The 25457-nt window shown below is 38.5% G+C and overlaps 1 protein-coding gene across 1 annotated transcript in view; it reads left to right on the top strand.

Annotated features, from left to right (window-relative positions):
• MEIS2 (Meis homeobox 2) overlaps positions 1-25457 on the top strand; it is a 171771-nt gene that overhangs the window by 51859 nt on the left and 94455 nt on the right. The gene's annotated exons all lie outside the window — the stretch shown is intronic.

Raw genomic sequence — 25457 nt, 5'->3', positions numbered from 1 at the left:
GAATACCATCTATATACAAAGTAACCATTTTTGGCTTTGAACTATTCAAAATCTTCCTACAGACAACAAAAGGGGGATTCTTACTTTAACATATATAAAGCTCTGACTTCTGGATTCTTTATTGCTGGCCTCTGTTTACACAAACTTTGTATGTATGTGGTGAAAGAGAGAGCCCTGGTCTGTGTGCGTGTGCTGACATACACTGTGGATGCTAGAGAAGTCAAAGCAGCAGCTTGCAACCTTGTCATTGTTACTTTTTGTGAGGAAATAAAGAAGGCTTACAGATTCCCTAATTTTTCAGTTGTGTAAGAGAGAGAATAAGTGCCTCTTTTGCTTCTCTTAAAGTCCATAAATATTAAAACCATAGCCATATTCACATTTGAGGGGAGAGAGATTAAATATGTGAAATAGCAGTGCTTTCCTTGGGCTTTTATTTGTCTGCTTGCTATTGATATTGTGTTGGTGTTCTGTTCACTATTATAGCTTCATTTAGGCATCAAAACACAGTTCCACAGAAAACCTAGTGAGCCTAGGTTTTCCCACATCATGTGGGAAATGATGGAAACTGGTAAAATTATCAATTTTCTTCTTTCTTGCACTTTGAAATTGTTTCTTACTGATAAGGCTTGAAATGCTAACTGTTATTCACTGCCTCTTCTTCTACCAAAGTTTTATAAATTTCCATGGTTTTATAAATTTCCTGCTGTTGGTTACAGTGTAATGATTCTGACCCGATTTATTTATGATAGAGACTATCGAACTGCTCTGCCAGCAGCACAGCTAAAGGGGGGAGAGATAGATTCACATTTCTAAACCATCATTTTGATGTAAGGACATTAGTAGCAAACTAAGGTGCATTGATCTGGCCTGTGGGGTCAGGATTAGCTGGAATAGCCAGTGTCTCTGCTGGAGTAGTGGTTATTCCTGCCTCTCAGCTATGGCCATTTCAAAGGTCAGGTGCCCTGTACCCACTTGGCTCAGAGGAATTAGACAGAACATGAGTCTCTGGGCTGATTACTTAACCAAAGACAAAATAATGAGTCCTAAGCAAATACTGACTAATTGAAAGGGCTGTAAATCCATTACATATTGGTCAGGGATAATCAGGAGTATTTAATCACTTTTATCTATTCAGGAGCACTGAAGCTGCAACAGCAAAGCCCTGAACCTTGCCATGTGCTTATTATTCTCATCATTATCAAAATTACTTCACAGCTGTTCTTTGCTACATCACCTCAGCTGGAGATTTACTAACCTGTAAAATGTTTTTAATTTGGAAGTCGAGTGAGTGCGAGTGGAGGGTTTTTCATTTAGCTGTAGGGTATCCTTACACGAGTAGTACAGGCAGACAGCAAAAAGCAGGGCCACAAATAAACAAGTTTGGTTTGTAGACACCTCCATGTTAACTGCATTTCCTCCTATGAAATTTGTGATATCTATGTTTTTTTTCCTTCCTGCCTTTCTTTCTTATGTGCTCCTTGAAAGCATTTGACACTTGCTTATTAAGCAGTCAACTGCCTCTTGCTTCTCTTGAGGAAAGTCCTTCTGGCTTTTTGAAATCCCTTTTCCTTGTTTCTATCCTCTCTCTCCTGACCCTCTCCATCCTGCATGAATTAAGGAAATTTGCCGTCACTGGTGAGGATGGCCTCACAAAAATCAGATTAAATGAACACAAAAAAACCCCAAACCTTTTACCATCCAGGCTTTAATGAGTTTGCAGGTGTTGAAAGATTTACTGCGCTGTAATTCTCAGACCTGCAAACTGATAATGGAGACCCCTGACCAGTGCAATGTAAATTCAGAAAGATTCGTGCCATAAACACATGCAGGGAAGGAAGAAAACTCCTTTCTTTTAAAGATCTCACACTTTTTCTCAAATTAGCTTGTCCATTCAAAATGTTACTCTGGCTGAGCCAGAACGGGGGAATCTGTGATGTACAATTTTATTGTTTCAAGTAACTATCTTTACAATGACAGTCCATGATTCAATGTACATTCCTTCATTACTACTCTAACCTTATTTCAAATTGGTTTGTTCCTCTTTTGTGCTGTATGACCTGTTCTTGTATTACAATAATCCCCTGATGTACCCTTTTTTCTTTCTCTCTCTCTCTCTCTTTTTTTTTTTTAAGAAACTAATTGAATTATCTCATTATTTTAATTTGTTAAGCAAATGTATTTTATGTCTCAGGATGTGTTCTTAAAGAAGGAGCTGCTTAGGCTTTACCCCGTGAATGGGCCATTGGTACATTTTGACATTCATGCATTCATTAAGGAGAAGAACATAAAAGAGCTCTGGTTGTATTTTTTTTTCAAACACCCAACCAGCATGGAGCAACTTTTCCATAAGCCACAGGGGTCTCTCTACATATGTTCTCAACTGCAAGCCATTGTCACCTATTCTGAATACCTCAAAAGGACAAATAAAAAACTAAAGGCCAACTGTAGCAATTGTTAGCTGTTAGTCTCAATATGACAAAAATCATTAACCTCTGATTTCCCTGGAAGGAGAGGCAGTGGCAGTCCATCTCTTCTGGCATGGATTAAATGTAGAAGCCCTTTAGACTGTCAAATTCCAAGAGAGTAACTCAGATCTGACTAATTGTATTTACTTATGATTTTAAATAAAATGCTATTTTTTCCTTTATTCAATCAGTTTGCAAACTCCTAAGGCAGCCAATTTTAAAAATTGAATGGCCTAAGTGGCTTTTTTGAAGAGACAGGCACTTGAACTCTGATGTAGAATGAATGTGTCTGACAGGCTGTGTCTTTCAAAACAATTTCTAACCCCTATCACAGCTTCCATTTTGTAGTAACTTTAATTACATTTGAAATAGGATACACATGCATGTTTTTATTGTTGGAAATCAAATGCAAAGAGTAGGAGCTTCTGTCATGTTCTCGTTCACTTACTGAGCTCTGTCTTACATTTGGAATTACAACACTACCGGAAGATAAAAGATCTGAGGATGAATTGGTTGGAAATGTGTATGCTTTTTCTGGATAATATCCAGTGTTTAGGAAAGTAGAGGAAATCCTAGTCTGGTAGTATAATCTTTTCAATAGTACATAAAGATTACAACATCAGAAAGGTAAACCTGACATTAAGACTGTTTTTAGTTGAGTTCAAAGGTGGTTAAAGAAAAGAAACAGCAAGAAATCTGACCCAAGCTGAGAGTTTATTCATAGCTTTGGAAGACTCCTTTTCCTCTATGCTAAGGAGTTCTTAGTACACTCAATTAGCCTCTCAGACATCACTGCTTTCCTCCCTCAAGTGCTCCCCTATTTGCCCTGCAAAGAACATATTTGATCACAAAGTGAAAACAGGAAGTGCTCAAATGTATAGATACGTTCAGCTGCCACCAGTGCTGAAATTAGGATTTCTTACCAGCAACTATAGAGCCGGTCCCCCTCCTCCCATGCCCTTTTGAAGGACGGAGGACCTTTAAAATATATATACATAATCAGAAGAGAGGAAAGTTATAAAGGAAGTAATTATACCACTCTATGGGCTTGTACCTCTGGTAGTTCATCCGTTTCTGCAGCAGTGTGCCAAAGACTACATTTTTGCTACATTCAACATTTTTTCACCTTTTTTGCCAAGCTGGTAGAACAGAGCCTCAATTATGCTTTGACACTTACCTGGAGGGATGCCCTTTGTTAAAATTCTATTTAGGTTGGTTTTTTTGTTATAGTCTTTAAGAAGAGGTGTGTCATAACTAATAGTACCAGATTTACCAATGGTAGCTTGCAAACTAAAGCTTTCTTAATGAAAATGCCTAATTCCCATCTGATGGTATTTGGGATGTCTCCTCTAAAGCCAGAGGAGATGAGCTATTTTTTCTGCCTTTTTTTTTTTTTTGCTAGCTGAAGTTCTGTTTTCTAACTTTGAACAAAGTCATTTTAGCCTGATTTCCACAATCTTCTGGCTGAAGATCTTGCTCTTTACACAGTTTACTGTAGAATATATCTTGGTTTTATCTGTTTCATTGTCAGGCTAGAGTAAGTTATCCTGGAAGGCGATAAAATGAACCAGCCACAGCTTTTGTACTTACCTGAATTAATTTTCTTAACTTGTTACATTCAGGTGTCCAGATTGGATAATATGAATAGTCTCACTGAAACAGATTTTTTTTCTGTATTTATGTGGGTGTATCTGAGAATGTGTATCTATCATATTTGGATGAACGGCTTATCAAGCCTTTTGTACAGGGCAGCTATTTTATTTATTCATTAGATTAGATTCTAGAGATGAATGTCATCAACCAAAGCCAATCTTGGTGCAAGTGTTCAAGGAAGTTGAATCCAATCCACCTTCAAAAATATCTCCTTCCATATTTTATTTTAGTAATAATACCTTAAAGAAAGGTTACAAACATAGCTGGCTGTTGCACTCCACATTGAACAGCTTACTTTCACATCAAACTGCAGAAGAACAGCTTTACTGAGATGTGATCTGGGAGAGGCATTCTTCACATTGTTGTTTTTCCTCTACATTAAAAAACCAAAACCAAACCCAAAAATACAACAGACCTCTGTCCAGTTAAAATGGCAAGAAGAAGGCTGGAAGACTCCAGATAATACAGGAATGTGCAGTCATTCCAGTGAATTTTAGTGTGTGTGTTGGAATGCGTTGTAACATGATATACCCTCCGAGGGTACACACAGGAGATGGACAATGTCCCCTGATTCTCCTGTAAAACTACCTGCACATGTGTTTGTGTGGCTGCCATCTCCACCTCAGGGCACCACGGGGTCAGAGAGCTGGAGGAGCCTAAGCTACATTTTTATTCCAGGTCTGCTTTTAGGCTGTGTGCCGTTTTCAGCAAGGTAATAAGTTGCCTGCTGGTGTAGAACAGACCTCTTTGTACAAACACCACCCTGTTGGAAGCATGTCCTACAAAATAATATTGTGCTCATTTTTCAGCTGGAAAAAACTTTTGTGAGGAGAGGTTAAATGACTTCACCCCCCAGTGCTAAAGAAAAATCAGTGCCTGACTGCTAAGCTCCTGTGACCTGTGGTCTTGCAGTCCTCAGGACAGCAGAGCTGTGCCTCTTTGTACCCCAGAATTGCTCTGGTGTCTCCTCAGAAGGGCTTTGGGTGGCCATTAACATTTGTAGTTATTGCTTCTGGTAGCACAGCCCTGCCTAATGTCATCAGCATCCCCCTCCTGTCCTGCCTGTCTGCACTACCGTGTCACCAGCCTGGGCAGAATAAACCCGGAAATCTTTCTCAAAATGACACTTCTGATCCCAGGCTGAAAGGTTTCATCCTCTGAGTGCTCCTAGTCCTCAGCCATGAAAGCATCCTGAAGAATTAGCAAGAGACCAAACATTCACATACCTTTTAAACACCACAATCTTAAAAGAAAAGAGCTGAAATGGGATGGGGGTGGGGCTTTGTTTGTTTTAAAAATGGAATCTGAGATTAGATCTGACATTTCTACATCCACCCCCTACAGAAGAGGGAACCCAGGGTCATGGGGTGTGTGGGCCTCAAAAGCTAGCTTTGTCTGGGAGTGGTTAATCTAATCATTGTTACATAGACATCTGTTATTTCTTCTGAAAAATTGATGCTTTTGTGACACAATGATCCATCTATTTAGTACAACAGCCTGAGTAATTAAATTAAAAAAAGAATATTTTTGCGGGAGCATGTATTATAAAACTGACATACCTCCTTGTACCAGTGAAAAGGCTGAGGAGAGGGAGTGGAAGATGGAGAGGGGCAGAGGGAGAGGAGTGCTTTAAGTCTCGCATTGTTTTCTGCTGGCTGGAGGAAAACATCTGTGAATTGTTTGAACTGAACCTTAGCAGGGACTGTCTGAATCTGTGTCATCTCTGTTTAATTTCAGGAAATGATGTCACAGCGCATTAAATAACAATGCTGCATGATTTATTTTTACTTGTACATGCTGTCCTAAGCATTTCAGTTACACGGCAGTGTTTCCAATTAAGTGCAAGCTTTCGATTTTAAAAAATATACTCAGTAATGCTTTTTTGGGGGGGCACGGGGTATGGGGAGGCTGGGTTTTTTAGGGGGTCACCAAGGTTCAGGGCTGTCGGAGAGCTCTGGGCCCATTTGTCATGTGCTTATTTGTAGTTGGGACTGGATGTCAGCTCTCTCGTCACCCATGGCAACCTCCAGGACTGTGGGTTTGTTACAAAGCCTGTCTGGGGGAGAAAAAAACCTAAATATTCCGAACCGATCCGTCAAAAGACCTATTAGATAGTTATAGCCAGCCCTATGTACTGTAGCTTTTGCCTCGATCAAACTTTCTGCACTCCCCCTTCTTCTGCAGAAGAATAGAGGACATAAGTCAATTCTGTCTGCCATCTGTCGCCTCTCTCCCTGCTCCTCAAATTAAAGAGACAGTCCAAAATTTAAATAATCGGATACAATCACAGGAAGCCAGCCTGGAAATTATTACATGTGCAATTGGTTGAGGGTTTTTTTTACTTCTCATTTTATTTTGAAGAGGGGATCTTTATTGTGCTTCTTTGGAGATCAAAATATGTTGCGTGTTTCAGCTTCAAAAATAGCATGCTGAGAAATACTGGATTTGCAGTGTCACTGGGTTGTTTTCTAATAGGATTCCAAGTTATATATAGGGTGAAATTCACACACACACATACACACCCTCCCCAACCCCCAAAGAATCCCCAAATTGTGAATCCTGCAAGGGACAAGTAAATGAATCACACCACCCTTCCCCTCCAGCTCTCCTATCCCTTTCATTGCCTTTCTGTCCCCAAATCCATGGCAGGCTGACAGGCTGCAGCAAAATCTTTTTTGGTGCAACTAGGACAATTTAAGCTGTTGAGTCTACCTTATGAGCCTCTTCCAGGTCTACTATAAGAGTTTTTCACAGTAACCTGTCTGATATTAGCTAGTTATGCTTTACCTTTTCCTCTCCTTGTTTTTATCTTTATACCATCCTGCCTGGTTTTGCCTCCTCCTCATCAACAGGCAGCACAATGTGTCAGGACTGCAGCAAGGTGAATTTCATTCATGTGACATATGAGGTCAGCCAATGCCAAACTGTCAGATAACGTGGCTAGATGTTACTTCCCAGTTTAATATTTTACCTGCCATTTTCAAACAGGGGATTCCTGAGAACAGCAAAAAATGTGCATGGTTTGAACTGAAGTTTGATTAAAAAGCCTCTACTGAGCAAGCTGAATGTGGCCTAGCAAAAGATAGGATCAGTCACTGTTTTTCTCTGGTTGTTATTGTCAGATTACAAAGCTTTGCAGAGTCAGTATAGGAAGGAAAAAAAGAGAAAAGAAAAAAAGAAAAGAAAAGAAAAGAAAAGAAAAGAAAAGAAAAGAAAAGAAAAGAAAAGAAAAGAAAAGAAAAGAAAAAAGAAAAGAAAAGAAAAGAAAAGAAAAGAAAGAAAAACCAAAATAAAATAATTGTATTGATAAGAGTAATTGTATCTAGAGACGTGTAGGGACGGAGAAAAGAAAAGAAAAGAAAGAAACACCAAAGTCCAATTAATGAATTCCTTAAAGTAATTGAAACAAGGAACTGATAGTGACAAGAATTCATTTCTATAGAGTTGTGGCTGCAAGGCTCACAAGGCAAAAGGTGGTTTAAGCAAAGCATACGTGAATGTAAAGTGTTTAAACACTTTTTTAACTCCAAAAACTTTGCTCTAATAAATGTTGTGAACTGTACCTTTTGGAGATCAAGATCACAGTCAGCTAGAGGAGAGAAGTTTTTGGAGTGTCTTCAGGGCCCACTACCTAAAGCTGTTGTCATCAGAAAACTCATAGTTCCTCCCTTTCTCTGTAGTGTGAGCACATCATTATACATAGATATAACAAATATTTTTAGGGAAAATACAATTGCTGTTGTTTGTGCAGTGATATTACCTCGCAGCTTTGCCTCAGGATATGTTTAAAACTTTCTTCTCAAGATTCATGAGCAGGACAATTGGTTTCAAGGAAGTTTCCAGTAAAATTAGAGTTATGTTGGGAAAAAAAACCCCAAAAAACAAAAGCATGTTTCTGCCAACAGTTCCACAACTGCAAAGAAATGGATGTGTCAATTCTTATTGCTACCTAATGAAGAGAGTAGTTTGTGGCAGACAATATTACTCCTATTGTTGTGGAGTTTGCCTTGAGTTATGATACCTAGAATACCATGCATTACATATTTCAGAGTTGATTGGCAGCACTTGTTTGTAATATCTAATGCAATCATTGGCATCTCTAAAGACTTACAGTTATCTTTAAACATAATGGCAATACAGTTTTCATGCTTTTACATTTGTTATTTTTTATTTTTAACTGCTATCCCCATATGTGCCAAAACTAATTTCAGTTGTTTTGTCTGATACTGGGTGATAGGCCATAAAGTGTTTTTAAACCTTGGTTTTACCTTTTTATAATGGCATTTCAAAATATGTATTTTATTTGTAGCAGTTGACTACTTATGTCCATAAAATGTTTAACATCTCATGACATACTCTTACCTCAGGATAATAAATCTGAGTAGCTCAGTAAACCGCATCAAATATTTTGGGTTAGTGTTTAAAAAAAATCTGCGTACATCAGGTTTTTTTTTTAGTGCTGTAGAAATTTGACTGTCATCAGGATCAAGCTCTTATTTGGTCATTTCAAAGTGGGAACTTGATATTCTGAAGTGGATATACTGTGGAAATACCATCTGACTAAATCAGATAGCAATGGGAAAGTTCCTGTTCACTTTCTTAACATATACTAAATATGTGAAAGGAGTAGATTTTTGTAAGATCATGGCCTAGTCTAGATTACTTTAAGATTGTTATGTCAATTAAAAAACCTTCAAAGATTATGTAAGCTACATTGTTAGTTGATATGCTGTATATCTACACAGATCATTATAAAAGCAGTTATTTTTCCTCCCAGGTAAATTGAAAAATTAGGGTTTGAGTCTTTGTATTCAAATATTTGAGATAATTCTAGTGACTAACAGCGTGTATCTCTCAGTCCTCCTTCCACTAATTCCAGTGGAACTCTGATCCCTTTGTAAAAGCCAGAAAAGATGTAGTGAAATCATAATGGGAGACAGGCAGAAAAACACTTAGTAAGTGTTAAATACTCTAGCCACCTTATCCATGAATTACACTTAATAACTTTCACTGATTCCCTATTTTATGATAGGAATACAAATGTCTTTAGTGCTCAGCTGCTTTCACATTCTCTTGTGACCCAAGTTTCACTACTGTCCCCAGGATGGTGTAGCCCAAGGGAGCTCTGGCAGACCTGTGGAGTTTTCACTTCTCTTTCTAGCTGTGACCATGACAAGACACTGTGCCTTAGATTCCCTGTTTAAACAGTATGGCACAATGATTATGGCTGCTTTTTGAAGTGGTCTTCATATTTACAGATGGAAAACACTGTGTAAGGCCTGTGTCTTTTACTTTGCAACAGCTGAATTACAGAAAATTACACTTCTGTTGTGATTTTATCCTGCAGTTGAAAGAGCATGGCAGTCATGCTGTGCTTGTACAAATACCTGAACTTCTGTAGACTGAAAGTTCAGGAGAATTTTATCTTTATGAAGGAGCATTTAATATATAATTAAGAGTGTTATATTTCCGCTGCTCTATACTGTAGATGAAAGCATATGATTTCTGCAAGCTACTACACTGCAAGTGTCTTGGTCTTGTGTTAATTTTGTCAGGTCTTTTCCTGATGTGGTGATTACTGCATGTAAATGCTATCAAATATCTTTCCCAGAAAGCACCAAGAGAAAGAACTTTGGGTGTCAACTGCTGGCCAAGAGGCAACTATGAGAGTAAAGGGAGTGTAACTGCATTAGCCAATGCATCTTTGTACTTCAAGAACTTGCTAGTGGATATTCCCCTTCTCAACAGTCTGGGAGTGTCCTGACGTGAAGTTGGACTTTGCCAGCTTTCCAACCAGTCCTGATCCCTTCTGCTGCCTCTTTTGACTCAGCCAGATGCTTCCCACTTGTGCTTGAAGGAAGAAACAGGAAACAGGAGGGTGAATTAGAGCGAAGAGTAAGAGGCTGAAGGGATATTGCAAAGTCCCCATTTCATACTGGCAAGGTCCCTGCCTACTGAGGACCATGCACAGACAGCTGACAGCTCTTTGGATAGTTCACAAATGGGCTGTTCAGGGTTATGGAGTGTGAATAGGGAGAAAGATCGTATGTGTGATAACAACTGGAATAAGGAATGATATGTGGTCAACAAAGTGATGTGTGTATATTTGAGGAAGTCAGCAAAGGAGTGTTGCATAGAAATAGTGGCACATATTAATTGCAAAGAAAGTTGGCTAATTTGAGGGATCAGTTCAAAATCTTAATATTTAAAGAGTGCTTAATTTCAACCATAAAGGGAAATTCTGATTTTCTCTTTCAGATATAGAGTAGGAAATTAAACAGAAACAATGCATTAATTATTGTGAACAAAAAAATAGAGGGAAAATAATTTGATTCACTTCTCCTTTCCATCTTCTTTATTCTTTTGATGGACTAATCCAAGAGTTGTGTTACTTGCTCTTGTCTGTTTTCAATTCAATTTCTTCCACTTACACAGGGGAACTTTACTGCATGATCTAACATCGCTTAGGAAAGAGAGGTGCTTCTTGAGTTGGTATGAACTTCTCTGTGGATAGTAGGATGAACTGCAGAGTTTTAGGCTAATCCTAAGGATTCCACATTGTTTCACATAATATGCCCATTTACCTCAAGTTTAAACAGCCTACAACCTATGAATGTGTTGTATGGTGGCCATAAACTGCCAGGCAAATGCTTCTCAGACCAAAAACCCCACTACTTTGTGCATATCTAACCAAAACATGTGTAGACAATTTACTACTATAATTAATCTTAGCTCTCCTGGCTTTTATGAACTTACATCCCACAATGCTCTTGGATGCAATCAACCTTCTGGGAAAAGGGGCTCTTGCCATTTTCTCTCCCTTTTATTTCCCAAAACTTGTCCATTTAGAAAGCAATAATGCTTTCAAAGGAACCAGTGCAAAACAATATGTGCAGCAGGAGAATAAAATATCTACAAATGAACAGGGCTATGGTGTTTTTCTAGAATGGGTACAAATAAACATAACTGTAGAGCTGTGATACTATCATGGGTTTGGCTCCTGGGGTCTGAATCCTGATCAAAGCCCCAGCTGAAAAGATAAAATATTGCACTCTCCAATTCAGCAGTGCTCCAACATCCTCTACTGCATCCCAAACAATCTCTGCAGCAAACTTCTTGCTGAGATGGAAAACTCTTTAAAAGAAGGCCTGGGGACTCATAAGCTTTCTACTCAGCACCCTTTAGGCTCACTCCATGAAAAAGTATCTTGCCTAAAAGAGGCCAAATATCACACAACAGAGCTGGTGGGAAATTCAAACTGTTCTAAGCAAAGGAGTCAATAGAGCTGCTGTAGTGAAAGGTAATGTTCAGAGTGAGATCACCATGTTATGATCTCATGCTGAACATCGGGACTGGTTGGTTGTTTTTTTGCGTTTTTTTGAGGATTATGAAACTAGCCTGAGGACAGTCTGGTGAGAGTCTGAGAAAGATACAGAAGGATATTTGGAGAGCCTGGACTATCAGGGCCCTTATTCCCCAAAAAGGGTAACAGAGGCTGAAAAAAATGAGAGAAATGGGAGCTGTATTGTTATTTCCAGCGGTCTTTCCATCCATCCCAAAACCACAAGATCTAGCCCTAGACAGAGAATGTGTATACTGAAGCAGTGAATAAGCACAGGCTACAAAGAGATAACAGGAGAAATTACTGAAGAAGAACAAAATACCTTGCAGGAATAATGGAATTCAGCAGCCAAACCCCAGTTGTTTAGACTGTAGAACAATCTGTGGAAGTGCCTTTGCTTAGCACTTTTAAAATTAGACTCCAAAAAAACAGTTGAAGGTGTACTGCTGAGAAACATCTTACATTCCTGGGCTTACAATAAAGTAGTCTTGCCTGAAGGTTTTCTCATATTTTCATGTTTTCTTATTAATGATTAAAAACTGAAAAGTATCTTGAAATTAGAGCTGTTTTCAAAAGGAAGCCTTCCCAAATTTGGCTTCCTTCAGATTTAAGTTTATGTTGTATTTGTTTCAACTTTTTTAATGATGTTTCATTTATCTGTCAGTGGAAAAATTATTGCAAAATTAACTTACAAAGTCAAACTAGAAATGGGCTTGAGACACAAATTGAAGAACTAAGCTTAAGAGAAATATTTAATTACTGTTTCTTCAGGCACTGGGAGTGGATGCTGAAGGTCAGCCAGGCTTGGGCTCTGTCAAACTGACAAAAGCGGCTTTGTATTGAGAAACTTAGGTAAAAAACACCTCCCTTTAAGATACTCAGATGCAGAAACTCTCACAATACATACAGTGATCTTCATTCACAACTTGTGAAGTTGCAGCAATATCTGGGTAAGGTACAGGTCTGAAATCAACCCCTACCCAGCTTGGTCTTCCCCCAGTATATCTGACATCTGCTCCAACATTTGCTCTTTGAAACATCAATCCAAAACACCAAAAGTTGTTTGAGCATTCAAAATACAAATGTTGATTTTTAAAGTCATGGATCCAATGTAAATTAATATAAAATGGAGTTGGCTATGGATTTATACAGAAGTTTGAATGCCGTAATGGGTGAAAAACATAGCTTTTTCACCTGCTTTTTACTTACAGGCATTTATGGCAATTTGATGCCATGATTCAAAACCAAAGCTTGGACCCTCAGAGAGGCAGAATGACCGCAAGGAAGTATTGACTGAGTGCCTGCTGTCTTCAGCTGCTGAATTTCACACACAGCTTTCCTCAAAAGTATCAGGAAGAAAGAGATTGTATTTGGAATGTAAAATGAAATTTTACTCTTGAACAGTACTTTATAACAATGTAACTGTGGTATTCCATGTTCATCTCAATGCCTTCCAGATCAAATGGACTCTGTTTTCATGGTAGAAAAATGCCTTTTTTTTTTCCCCCTCTTTTTTTATTTTTTCCTCCTTCATTGCCAGAATTAGAAATTTAGCCTTGGATCTCAGATCCAAGTCGGATTCTTTCTGGCTCATTTATTGGCAGTCACAAGGATTATACGATAACAGTAATGTTGCAATTACAATGGTAAAGCTATGCAATTACAATAATAAATAGATGACGGATTGGCCAGAAAAAAAGTCCAGTTTTCTTGCCTATAGCTAGACTGGCTTTGTGAAGAAAATTATCACAAACTTCTATTATGGATTGAAGTCAATGACATTTTTTTGTCAGCAGAGAATCAAATGCAATTCAGACACACAGGGACATAAATCTGTTCAGTAAGTCAGTCACCTTTCAGAACATGCTGCTTAGTTTTATTTTTCCCCTTTTGGGTATTTTTTTCTGTCTGGCACAACATAGCGTTAGTAAGTCAGGCATGTTTGGAAGGATTTTAAAGTGAAGCAACAGGACAACGATCTCTTTTTCTCCCTCTGAATTTTACTTCCCAGGAATGGGCTTGGGTACCCATTTTAAAGACAGGCATGACATGCCTTTATTAGGACTTTCATATGGAGTTCAGGAGTTACCTGCTTGAGAAATGAGAGCAGGAGCTTTCCATGCCTGCATGATGAAATCCTCCTAGCTGCAAAAGCAGTGAAAACTGACCTTTGCTCTCTGAACAAGGAGTCTTCTGGCATGGAGCTTAGTTTTCCTACTGCTCTTCGCAACTGTAAATAGTGTTAGTATACCCTGAATTCAGAGCATGCAGCACTTTACATTACTATTGTGTATCTTAAAATAAACAACATTGCAAGCTGTTTATTTTGGTGTTACTATGTATGCATTTTTTAAACAGTGGTTACTTAAACAAACGTCTCTGTTCCCACAGTACTTAAAAGCTGCTGTTTGCTCGTTGTGGTTTTTGGGTTTTGTCACTTTTGTTTTGATTGTTTCTGAAAATCACACTGGAGGATACAGAAGACAGGAGTAAGTTGTACTTGTTCCAAGCAAATGCTTCATGTCACAGCTTTTTCTTTGTGCCAGTTTTTCCCATGTTCCTAGCAGAAATAGTTTTGGTTTAGCTCAAATGTAGAGATCACCAGTATTCCAGATTGGTTGTAACTGTCCTCAAATGCATTTCTGCAGGCCAGTCAGGCCATGCATTTGTTATCAGAATTTGACCCTGAGATAGCAATATTGTTTTAATAACATTAGTACTGATTATTTATTCATTGCTCAGCAAAGCAAAAGGTGCAGGGGATGAGAATTTAGGGAATTGAGGGTTTCCGCATCTTCTTTCATCCTCCCTCATCAGTCTTCATTCATCCTTCCTAGAAACCTCAAGTGCAGAGCAAACTTCTGTGGTTGGAAATGCTGCTAGGAGGTTGATGAAAAAGCCATTATCAGACATCAACCTTTCAAAGCCCCATTGCTACAGCTTTGTGGCCTCTACCTACACAGGGAACTCAGAGGACACTTGCAGGTTGGACACTGTTCTGCCAGAGGATTAGGTGATCTACTCTGTTTTTCACCTGAGCGATGGGCTTTTGGTGATGGCTCTGCTTCTTGCTATGCCATGTATACTGTTCTCATGGTGTATTAGGCTAAATCTCAGCAAAAGGTTAAGGAAAAAGCTTATTTCTCCCTTCCCTCACTCCCCTTTGTGAAAGGTGTTTATGGTACCTTGTGATTGTGATAGTTATTCTATAATTGTTTTGGTCCACTTTGCCAATTTTTCCTAGGTAATCTTCAATTAGTGCTTTTTGCTGAGAAAGAAAAATACTTATCTGAGTCTGTAGAATTGTGTCTTAAGGGACTAAGAAATCAGAGGCTTCCTCTGTGTGAATACTGCACTATTACAATGAAAGCTGAGGATAGCACAGCAAGGCCACCATCAGAATTTCTTAGCAGAGGCAACACTGGTAGGTTGAGGGGTATGTGTTGTTAAAAATGGGTGGTCATCTTACCAGCTTCTGCCCTCATTTTGGAGTGAAAGGGTGCCTGGGCAGTCATGAAAGTGCTGAGGTGATTCCTGTGAGGAAAATGTCTAACAGGAGTGCTCCAACAAACATGGGAGGCAGCACTAAACAGTATCAGGCACTGGACTAGGTCAGTCCAGCCTTGAGATCAGAACAGCAAGAGGATTTGGTTTCCTTGTGCTTGGATACAGCTGAGCACTGAGTCCAAACTATTCATTTGTAGAACTTGTAAAGGTTGACTATCTTTTTGCAACAGAAAGTAATCTCTTCACTCAACTACTAATTGCCCCATGATGTTAATCAAGCAAGATTCTTAGATAAGGAAAATTAGTGTTTGAGAAAAATTGTGAATGCAGTTCTTTTGCAACTTGTGTAGACTGTAAACCAGTTTGGCCTCCTTAATTATGGTCTTCGAAGATAAACAGGTTGAAGGGTGTGTTGCAGTCCTTGGCACAAATATAGCATATTTCAGTGCTTTGTTGAGCAAGCTGTGTGTTTCTGAGAAAGAAATAAAAAGTTACTTGCATTTTTGAATGTAGTTAAGATTTATTATTTTTTATTTATAGCTCAGCAGGCATTGATTTTCGGTGCTGTGCAAATGTTCATTTGCTTCTGGACTTCAATACACTGGATAACAACCTCTGCTCTCTCTGCAGAACTGTGACAATTAAGGATGAGGGGAGCATTTGATAGAAAAGTGGCCAACAGCACAGCAGTCCAACAACAGTTGGACTGTGTCGTTCTATCTACTGAAGGAGGACAGTATAATATACCAGTGAACCACAGCTTTCCTTTTCACTTCTAACCTTTTCATCTAATTTGCAGAGCTATTAGCTGTTTTTTTCTTTTCACCTGCTGATAATTTTTTTCCTAACCAACCATGAGTCTTCCATGACTTTTCATCTGCTTCGCTCCCTGAGATACGGATTAAATCTGCTTCAATGCTAATACATACATTTAAAATAGTTTTGCATGCTTTTTTCAGTCTAAATACTATGCCAACAGTCTAACTTGTGACCAAAATTACTAACATAATTTACATCTGTAGGTGAACTTTCCACTTCTTCTATCTGAGAGACAGAAGATGGCAGAATGATTAAAATTTTTTAAATTATGTTAACAGAAATGAAAACTACTTAGTGGCAGCAAGATTTTGTGAGAAGGAGCAGGTAACATTAAATATTTTCAAAGTATTCTAAGAAGTGCTTTTTTCTTAGTTTTCACAAAATAAAATCTGCTCTATTGGCCAGACAAATGCTCCACTGAGCCAGATAAGGGTCAGCAGTGAGTGGTGATGAGGCCAAGAAATGATGCAAGTGTAGGAAGATCCCAGAAGTCCCAGTATTTTTTCCAGGCTTCTGGTGGGCAGTAGTTTAAAGACTTTCAAAGCTGGAAATTTACATCCAGATTGTAATGCTTAAAAGCCATTGATGCATTCACATTTTATTTTCAGGACTGCTATGGACCAAACCATATATTCATGAGCTACAGTTGGAAGAGCTTAATTTTGGATTATTTGAATCATTGAGGACATTTATTAGACTATTTTCTGATGTGGAATGGGAATGGGACATTTGAATAAGCTTCACATTTCTTGATGTGTGGACCTAACTTTCTAAATTGTATTTTAAAAAAAAGGAAGAAAGAAAGAAAGAAGGAAAGGAGAGCCAGGATATCAGTTTGCACATAATTTTAAATTAAACCTGCTTTCTTTCATGTAGCAACAGGAAAAACTTAGCAGCCCTGCAGTTTTCTAAGAAATTTTCATTAAATGTTGGGAAATCTTTTTCCTCTTCATTTGAAGGAAACCCTGATTAAAACTCTAACTATTCCATGTCTTTTCAGTGTCCTATTCTCCATTGCTCTGATCCTGTTCTTCACATGATTGATTCTGGCAAAATAAAACACTGATCAACCCATACATTTGGTAGAGTGCTTTTAAATAAATATCCCTGCTGTGTCCTGGTAGAAAGCATTCACACAGTTTTGACATAACCTAATCATGTGCAAAGCTAAACCTTTAGTAGCCAGCTCTTGCAGACATTTTTTTTTCCCTTTTTCCCCTCCCTTCTTCTTCGCATGGCCCCTTCAGAGCTGCTGGAGGGCGTTGTTGAGAAGTTGCTACCGTTGATACAGTTGCTATTAATCACAGTCTGCCGTGTTGTGACGCAGGTTCTAATAACATCCCATTGAGCTGCCCTTGTATGCTGGAGGCTTACCAACAGCACTAGGCCTTTGATATTCATCTCACACCAGGATAAAGAAAATGTAGAGTTAAAAAAAAAAAAAAAAACAACTGCAAATAGGCAAAGAACAAAAAAGGGGGGAAACATAGCAAAATCAAAAACAGACACGCTTTCTGTGTGCTGCTTCGTTTACCATGGGAGCAGCAAAGCTATAAATCTCTGCTGTGTTGTTTGAAAATTGAACATGAGGCTGCTAAATTTATCATTCATTCTTTGTTGTTTCTGGGTAGTAGCTGCCTGACTTGGCTGACTTTGGTTTCTGTCCCCTCCTCAATAACAATTTTTGTTGTCATCGTTGTTTCAATACATTACACACGCAAATCAAAATTTTACTGGATCAAAGAATATTGGAGGATTTAGTAAAGTGCTCATAAAGGGGAGGAGGAACAAATTTGCTGCATGTTACACATCATGCTTCCTTGGCAACTGACTCCCTCACATTCATAATTACAGGAACATAATTTTTAAAAAGCAGCATGGGCGGGGGGAGGGAGAGGGAGCACTTCCTTTGGTTAAAGACATTCACAACTTTTTAAAAATGTGAGTCTTTGAAAATTAGAAAAAAAAAGTTCACCCATATGCTCTGTAAAGATTAAACCTGGAGCCTGATAGAACTGCACAATCACCTTCTTTTGTTAGCACTTCTTGTCCATGTTGAACTGCAAAGAAAAAAAGGTGGAAAGCAAGCCTGCTACAGATGTGACTGGCTATGAATATTCATGAATAACATTGCTCCTCCTTTTCTACTGGCATCCAAGCCATTCTGGTCTCCCTCTCTTTTTTCCTCTTCTCCTTTCCATTCCCTGTCCTTCCTTAAGACTGAACAAGACTGCAGTTTTATTTCGGTAACAGCCTGGTACGATACAGTTATCAGTGGTCTCTGAAGCCTTTCCTTTCCATTAGGAAAAAAAAAAAGGAAAATAAGGAAAAAAGAAAAAAACCCAAAAAAACAAAGGAAAAAAGAAAAAAATTGTAATTATCCACAGTTTTATGAATCCACCTCCCCTTAATGTTCATTATTTAAACCAGCAGCAATTACAAGTTCAAAGGGGTTTAGAGGGCCAGCAACCCGCATAATCACTGCCAAATTAAGCGGGACTCATTCGTCACAGAAGAGTACACTCTGAGCAGTGAATCATGCATGCAGTGACAGGCACTGATTTACATAAAGACGAAATCTGTGCCCTCTAGGGCTGAGTGTTACTTTATCTCAGTGGCCCTGTGATATATGCATTTTCTTTTGGTGTTAGGAAGGTTCAGAGACTGATGCTCTCTAATACATTATATTTTACTCTCACTAGCATCACTACTACTGCCTAAAAAGTACTAATAAAATACTGCTTACACTAATTCATCTATATGTGTATTTAGCTAACAATAATCAAAACTTCAAGCCTCTTGAGTTTTTAAAAGCAAAGTTTTGCCCAGAGAAAAAACCCTTTTCTAATCTGTTACAGTACTTGTGAACCTCTTGAATTAGTTTTTATTCCATTACCAATTTGCAGGTCAAACACTCACTCTTGAAAAAGACTACTTTTATTCTCCACTGCCCCCTCTCCCTCCCCTGCCCCCCACAGTGATTTAACATAATATTTTTTGAGTCATTTTAAGTACACATGAGTACAAGTACGGTGTCAGAGGCTGAGGCTGAATGCATTACATTATCTCTAGTTTGCTGACTATCCAAGGTGTTTTAGGTCAGTGTGGTTCCTCCTGACAGAGACGTGCTGTAGGGTCTGGAACAGCTGTGTCCATGAAGGGCACCTATATGTCTGACAGCAGAGGAGGAATCCTTTCTGTGTGTTAGAAAGGCGTACCTTACTTTTATCATGCTGCTCTGCATTGGATACTGGACTGTTTAAAGATGCTTTTATAATCTGCTTGAAGACCAAGTTCCCCTCAGCCCATTAAGCTACACCCACTGGGGTGGGTTCCTCACATTGGCAAAGTGAATTAGTCTTGACCCTTCAGGTAGGAGATGCATCCATGCAGGGAGTAGCTATATTCTGATACTACCATGACGCAGGAAAGGTAGTAGTTTTTGTGTAATCATTTCTCACTTTGAGCTGTGTTAGCTGTGACTCTTTTCTCCACCACAGCAGGACTGTGGTACAAACAGGATATACAGTAGTTTGGAAATGGTACTTAACTCTCCTCACTTAGGGGTGCCTCCTCGAAGTTTATTTAGAGATGCACTAGCTACAATTTATGAGAGGCCTCCTTAACATATAAAGGCACGTTACATGAAAGAGTATAATTCCCAGCTGTCACTGAGACACAGGAGAATGACCCCAAAACATCTGTCTATGGCACCTTGACACAGATGCTGTTTCTACACCAGCTCTCATGCAGATAGGAGGTAACTGGTGGTGTCAGAATGCAACAGCTGTCTGATCAGCCCTTCTTTTGCTTTGACATGCTACTGCACTCAGGACTGTGCTCTAGATCCAGCAGTGCTGGCTCTCCTCCAGTTGTGTAAGTCTGTGTTTGGTCCCATTAGGCCATGTCAGTGGTGCAGAGCAGCAGTGTTCTATATGTAAATGCACAAGCTCATTTTTTGCACAATGTCACTTGCATATGAAAGAAATCCATATTGCACGTACAAATCACACAGGAAAATGGCATTTGCACACATCATTGCACTTACTCTGCAAGTGAAGGTGCATCCATGATGTCCACTTCAACACTATGTCCTCTGATAGAAGCTGCAGAAGAATTTGAATAATTTAGGTAAACTTTAAAACTAGTCACAGCATCTTTTAACTGGATTGCCTACAGTATGTTTAGTGAGGACACTGTAGTTCTTATGGACATAATTTAGGTTCCACTTTTAGGTAGTAGTGCACATTACTAGGAAACAACTTTATAGTTAGTAAATAGGAATTGTACACTGAATCTCATATGGATGTAAGTTGCGCCACTGCAAAATCAGATTAAATGGAAAGTTAGTGAAAGGGAGATTATAATGTAGACTAGGAGTTTTTTGTGATAGTCTATAAATGAAAGTGGAGCAAAGCTCTTATGTGATGACAGCAGAATTGTGTGAATTGACTGGTTTAGGTTTATTCTCTTATGCAATATGGAGTTCATGAGTCACTGAAGTCTATACTAAGATCAATATTTGCAATATTATGTATCAAATAACTAATTTCTGCCTTTTTTATTTCATTAAATGCTTAAAAGATGTTAAATTACTATTTAAATGTTGGAGAATTCTTTAATGCTACATTATATTTTCAAAGAAGACAGAAAGTAATGTATTGATCAATGATGGAGATACAAGGAAATGAAAACCTTTTTGCCATATTGTACTCTTCTTTGCTTTATTGAATCAGGACGTTTTAATACTAAGGACTTGGCCTCTAGGAGTCACAGTGGCATGTCACAGTCTTTCTTTGGATATTTCTGGCTTCCATGTACTGAGTTTAAATTTCCATATGTTAATTGTCATCTTCTACAGAAAAGTGAATTGTTGAAATATTTTAAATAATGTGCCCAAAAAAGAGTTGTCTGAAAGGAGTTGCAAAGCCTTTGCCCATGTAAATTCTCACTTTGAGCTCACTCATCTTCATCAGCACTTTTAAGTTAATATGTCAAATTTTGTTGACATGGCTTTTAAGAACTGCTGCAGCAGGATTCATATTTTGTCATAGTGCCAAAGATTTTTCCCTTAAAGTAAAGGAGAGTACTGGTTTTGGCTGGACTTAGAAAATAGAACATGGGCATGCCTGGAATTGAGACAGTGGAACTGTCTCATCCACATCTACCTAATTTTAAACTTAAAAGACTAAACTTTGGCACTGGTGGGACTTAGGAAGATAGCGGAATTGCAGGATGCTGGGTCCCAAGGCTGTTTTCAGCAGTGGCCAGTGCTCTTGGCCCTAAGGGGAAGAAAAACAATGAAAAGAAAGTGGCATTTTGATTTGAGATCTAATTTATGTAACTATGTACAAAACTGTGCATCAGTGTCCCCTCAAACCCAGAAATCTGGGATTCATAGCAGTATCAGGGAGGTATGTTGATCTCTGTAAAATTTTGTGTTTTGGCTTTTTTTTAAACTTGGTCATCCTTGCTTTCAGCCCTACTAGCTGTGGTGTGGCCAATATGGTGAATATATTTAAATACTTAACACAGTAAATATCTTATTTTCTTTCACCCTTAATCTTGTGCATCAGCTTTCATATTTAATTTATTTTGATTTCTCTGTTTTAACAATGGATATAGACTGTTGGGAAAGGCTTGGAGGATATAGTTTCTTCAATGATCAAATTCTCTTGGTCTAGTCTGTATGAAATCTTGATGCAGTATAGGACTAAAGTACCCATCAATGTTCCTTTTATTGGACATGCTTCATATATTGTAGTAAAGTTATATGCGTCCACATAAGTTGTTAGGAAAAACTTAACATGCCACTGATGTGCCATGAGGGTCAGTTAATTGTGTAGATGCCCCAAGACTACAGCAATGACCGGAGCACACTGTAGTGGTCATATGAATCCATCTTGACAGGTTTTCAGCCAATAGCCTAAGGTAAAACCCTTCTGTTAATAAATATGTGCCGATAAAGAAGAGATTTTTCTGTCTTTATAATTTATAAATCTTGGTACTGTAGATATAGGGACAAACATCTAGGAAAGATTAAAAACTAAACTGGCATATGTTTTACCATAACTGATAAGCACATGTGTTTTTCTGTGCAGAAGTATTTTGTTGTGCAGTCCAGAAGCGTTCCCAGAAGAGAGCCTTATTGAGCCTCTTTTCTTCCCGAGGGAATGGGGCTTTTTTCACCTTCCCTGCACCACCTTGTGTTGCATTAGCCAGAGGCTTTTCCTGGCCCTGCAAACATCAGTTGTCCTTTGAGCAGCTTTTTCCAATGCCATCTCTCAGTCCAGCAAAGCATCCATGTGTCCTCTGTCCCTGTGCCCTGGCCACGGGAAGATTTGAGTGGCAAGCCTTCACATGGGGATAATGACATAGCTCCAATGAAATCCAGCTTTTGCTGGCAAGCCTAACGTACAGACTTAAGAGCACTGACTTTTTATCCTGGAGTGTTTGGCCTAGGCCCCTGCTTCTGCTCAGAAATTAATGAACTGCATATTCTGAATGCCATAAAAGGCATCTTTAAAATGTTGATTTCCACCTTTACTGAATTTAGCTCTGAAGGAATCAGCGCCTGCAGTGTTTGAATAACAATAGTTTTGCTTAGTTGCTATGTATAAATTTGCAGATGCCCCTACAAAATTGTTTGATGCATCTTTAGAATCTGTTTCAAACTCAATCTCAAAAGAAAGTAGGAAAGGGAGTCCCATGTAAGCACAATGCAATGATCATTGTACAGTGAGCAGCTAACATGAAGATTAGTAAAGACCTCTAAATTGGGCATGCACATATCAAGCTACATCCTGAGCACATGTGTGCTCCACTGATTTCTAGATGTACTTCTGAAGAGTCTGTTATCAGCCAGTAGATTTACAGCAATTCTGAGTCCTTTGGTTTATACTGTTTTGTTTATACTGAGGCTCTTGTAGCCCCTGACAGTTCCTGGAATCAGGGAATGACAAAAGTCACCTTGTCTTCACCATGCTTATGAACTCAGAACAATTTTTTGGACCCAGTTTTTCCTGAAATGGAAATTCTTTGATTTCCTCTGACACTTATTGATGCTTAGGTGACTTCTCCAGAAACCAACCATGCAGAAGAATTCAGAGTTTTCTTTCTTTTTTTGGCTTCTAGCCAGCATCCAGAAATCAAACTTTAAAAACCAATCTATGTCACCTAAAAGAAACAGATGTTAATTCTTGTCATGGTATTTTGCTGTTAAGTTTTTTATGTTACCTGTCCACACTCTCAGGGCTTTTTAATAGTTTTTTTAATCAGTATCTGTAATATCTGTACCAAAAACCCTAAAAGGGTTGTTACAATTTTCCAGCAAATGGCAGACTTCATCTTTTAACTGCTAGAAACTTCAAGAAAGATTTAAAATTATTTTTGACAGTGGGTTAGCGTGAATTAAAGTCTTTATCTAAAGATCTCACCTGACTTTCTGAAGCACTTAAAGTAGTTCCAGAAAACTTTTGCTGTGGCTTATTGTAGAAATAAGTTGATATGTGAATAACCTTTCTGGTGGAAAGGAATGCTACACAAAAGGGTTTAAAGATGATAATTAAATTTTATTTTGATTTTGGTTGTGTTTTTAAAATTGAAGTTCAATATTAATATGCCAAGAGCAGTGATCATCCCTATATTTAAGAAACCCTTTCTTTCTAGTTTATTGATGGTAAGCCAGCTAGATTTTTAACTGTTTGAATGAATATCAGACAAAGAAGGTCTAGCAAGAATATGTTATAGTTGTTGTAGATGACTGTTATAGATGACTTCAATACAATTTTATCTTCTAGCCTCATGACCTTACCTCCAGTTGCAAATACCATTTCTGCTACTGGACCTCAGCTAGGTTTGTGTCCCCTCTCAGAAACACCATGGCCTCAGCTGGCATCATGACCCTTTGTTTAGGCAGCACAGTCCTACATCATTGTTCCTGACCAGCTCAGGATATGAATCCAGATTGATTTGTTCTGGGAAGGTTTAGAGTAGAGAAGCATCCACTTTGTTTACCCATGTTATGCAAAACATAATTTTCCAGGTAGATACAAATAACACTGACAATAAAATAATTTTTAAAATAGATTTTTTTTTAATTGAGGCTACCACTCCTTTTTAGTGTTCTTTCTATAGACTGTTCTGAAACTAATTCACAGCTGTACAAATGGTAGATGTATTTACCTGTGTATGTAGCTTAAATGACTGTTGCTAACTGTATGCTATTACGAATATCACCACGTGTACTGTTAGACAAGCTGTATGTATGATAAACTCAAGCCCCTAAATACAGTGTATTGATAACAGATGTTAGCAGTTTGCCTATGTACCTTGCATAAATTATATGAAAGTAAAAACATTAGGTCATAAGATCATTAATGCTCATTGTTTAATGAGAAGTACTTCAAGACTGAGGTCTCCAGGCTTAGGATACAACCAAGTGGGAGTGATCCAAGATCTTCAGAGACAGTGCAATGCAAAGTGTTGCCATACTGATGAAATATCTGGGGTACATATCAAAAACCTCAACTGCTCAATCAGCATTTTACATGCTTCATTATTGAGGGTTTTTCCTATATGGAAATATTAGCTTTCTTTTTTCTGCCTATGTTAGAAGACAACAAGCTGGAGTATCTGAGCAACTACTCCCGTACTGAAAACGAGAAGCACCAAGGTTGGTGTCTGAGCTGCAGGGCAAAAACCAGCAGGGCAGCACTTACATCGAATTTAGTGTTGTCAGATCACTTGGTTTCACCAGAATGGCTTTGGTTTACTTTCCTCAGTGCACTTTAAAAGTTGTTTAGTCCTTCAAGAGTTTCTACTCACTTCCTAATCAGAAGGAACAAAGTCAAACCTATGGAAACTACGTATGCAATTGGCAAGGACTTCACAATTGGTGCTTCCTTTGGTTCACAGACTAAACTTGACCTATATGTATATAGACACACGTGTGATTCATTAATGGTTATGGGGAGTTTTCTGATATGGCTTCTCATGCATGTCTCATACAAATAAATTATGCAGACTTTTGACATGATTTATATACTTGGAACTTGATCCAAGTTTCAAAAAAAGCTAATGGAGAGTCATCTTTGAGAACTAAAGCCAAAAAAAGATAGTCAGTCACAAGCTTTCAGTATGGAAAGGGTAGACTTGAATTTTGGCAAGAGTTTTTGGTTTAACAGATAACTATTTTAATTAAGTTGCCCTTGAAGATGTCAGAGATGCCTAAAGACTGACATCTCTCTGCTTAAACACCAACAAGAGTAATTCAAATGAAAGAGGGAACCAAGCCTTTCCACAGGGTCTAGCATCAAACCTGTCTTGCAAGTTACTCTGCTGGAATGCTCTTCAGTGCTTTCGGCTGAGACAGACAGCAAATGTGTCAGCAGGGTTGTGGGCAGGGTATGCAAGGCAAACATTTGTGCACAGAGCCCAGGATTTTGAAAGAGCTCAGTGAAAGTGGTGAGCACTGTTGAAAACTCATCCTTTGACATCATGGTTGGTCCTAAACCTGGCCATGGGAATGGATTTGAAGTTATTTTCACATAGGTCACTCCATGCAGCCACTGAGTGAAAGATTAACTGATTTGATTCAGCTTCAAGTCGGTGTCAGAGCAGAAATACAAGCCGTTAAAGACATGCGCACGCACTGGCATGATTTTGAAAGT

Source organism: Geospiza fortis, unplaced genomic scaffold, assembly GCF_000277835.1.
Source record: "Geospiza fortis unplaced genomic scaffold, GeoFor_1.0 scaffold54, whole genome shotgun sequence".
In the NCBI taxonomy this organism is placed as follows: Eukaryota; Metazoa; Chordata; class Aves; order Passeriformes; family Thraupidae; genus Geospiza; species Geospiza fortis.
This window is presented reverse-complemented; position numbering and strand designations above follow the sequence as displayed.